This window comes from Megascapheus bottae, chromosome 12, assembly GCF_031878675.1.
Source record: "Megascapheus bottae isolate mThoBot1 chromosome 12, mThoBot2.hap1, whole genome shotgun sequence".
Lineage (NCBI taxonomy): Eukaryota > Metazoa > Chordata > Mammalia > Rodentia > Geomyidae > Megascapheus > Megascapheus bottae.
In genome coordinates, this window is record NC_143520.1 from 24,184,074 (window position 1) to 24,186,227 (window position 2,154).

At 45.6% G+C, this 2,154-nt stretch overlaps 1 pseudogene; it reads right to left on the minus strand.

Annotated features, from left to right (window-relative positions):
- Nucleotides 1-1,222: 1,222 nt before the first annotated feature.
- Nucleotides 1,223-2,145, minus strand: LOC150056346 (rRNA 2'-O-methyltransferase fibrillarin pseudogene; annotated as a pseudogene).
- Nucleotides 2,146-2,154: the final 9 nt, after the last annotated feature.

The window sequence follows — 2,154 nt, forward strand, 5'->3', positions numbered from 1 at the left end:
AATTGCCAATAAGAATGCCTGTACAGATTTACTGCCTGAAATAAACTTTCCACATGGGCAGCTGAACTAACCTGAAACAGAGCTCACTTCATCACTGTTGATGCTTCCTCATCACAACAATCCTGGCTGCTCGATCGGTTTTGTCATGAATAGCCATTGATTTCAAATGGCTAAAGTGATCGGAGCACCATGAAATGGTCCAAGTGGTTAGTACTTGCCTATACATATGGCCTATACATATACTTTGCTTATTGGGGGGAATCTTACGAATTTCAGAGATGTGACTACTGAACCGCTTTGGCTATTTGAAATAGCAGTGCAGTCTCCTGAGTAAAGACAAGGTCATTTCTCTTGAAATGAAAACTTTTGGAGAAATACAATCCACCAAAATTTTATGCCTCTCATATAATTTCTGATGGCTTTTTAAAAATAAACCTTATATAGTAGAACAGATTAAAAATTACAAAAAAACTGTGAAATTTTTACATATTCCACACTCAATTTCCCCAATTATATTACTATAATTATTATAATAGCTGCATGTTATTATAATTAATGGAGCAGTATATAGAAATTTTTATTAAATAAAGTCCACTTTTTCGGGCTTTCTTGCTTTTTATTTATTGTCATTTTTTTCTTCTTTTTGTAAGTTCCCATTCATCACCATATCCCCTTTGTGGATGTGAAGGCTTCACAGATTGGCCTTCCTTCCAATTTATAAGTGGGGCATTTTATAAACACCACTCCCCTAAGTTCTGTCTGGCTTTTGACTTTTGTATTCGTTTCTCATGATTAGACTGAGGCTGTGTAATTTCGGAATGAGTTACAAGAGAAGTGCTGTTTTCAGTACATCATATTAAAGAGACAAATTCCTAACATGCCCTAACATTGTTCTTGCTGAGGAAGCATTTTTGAGTTTACTCCATCCATCCATTCCATTCTTTTTTTTTCTTTTTTTTTTTTCAGGAGAGTCTTTTTTTTTTTTTTTTTTTTTTAACTTGAATAGTATTTATTGAGCTTGGCCCTGTCTTAGGACACCAAAGATACAGTAGTGGACAGTGTATATGCAGCCTTTATCTTTTAGTCCTGTAGGGGGAATCAAGGAAGTAATCAAGCAATTACAAAATCAGGAGAGTCTTTAATAGAAAAAAAATCCCACGTGCAACAGCGGCATGAGCAAAGCATTCCACAGAACCGGGCGGGGAGCAGGCAGGGAGCAGGAGCTTCAGTTCTTCACCTTGGGAGGTGGCCTGTACACGTCCACCACCACCGCGTGGTCTCTCTCCTAGGGCTCTAGGGTCAGCTGCTCCTGGGGCTTCATGTTCTCCTGCTGCATCTTGTTCACCTCCGAAGCAAACACGGCCTCGACCGAGGCGATGGAGTCGATGCAGTTGGCCTTAATAGAAATCACAAAGTGTCCTCCGATCCGCAGGAAGGTCGTGGACATTCAGGGCCACAATCCGAGTTTGTTCTGGCTGGGCCACATCAGCAAAGATCACATCTACCATTGCAGTGAGCATGCGGTATTTGTGTGGGTGCCGCGCGTCCTCTTCTTGGCTAAGTTAATGAGGTCCCGTCCAGAGCGGTGGGAGAACTCAACTGCGTAGACCAGACCATCGGGGCCTACGATGTCAGAGACGTGGGAGACGGTGGTTCCCAAGGTGGCCCCGAGGTAGAGCCCCTCGGCTCCTGGCTTGATGTGGATCTGGTCCATGCCGCCCAGGATGGCTGCAGCCAGCTTGGAACGGAAAGGGTTCCGGGCCCGGTACTCAATTTTGTCATCTACCTCCGCAATGGAGACTCTCTTCTCTCCATAAACGGATTCTCCAGGGACCAGGTTTTTGGTGACTAGTTCATCTTCCTTTCCACGGCAAATGAAGACACGCTCATGCCGATGAGGCTCCACTATCACATTCTTTCCACACTGGTTTCCTCTCTGTCCTCCTCGACCACGATCCCCATTGTCCCCACCCTGAAAGCTCCACCTCTTCCTCCTCCACCACCGCCGCCACCACCTCGGCCCGGAAAGCCTCCACCTCGCCCTCGGCCCCCACCAAAGCCCCCCTCCTCGGCCTCCCACCTTGACCACCTGTGTCCCCAAAACCTCCTCGGCCTAACTCCACGGGGGCTGAAGCCTGGCTTCATGGTGGTGGA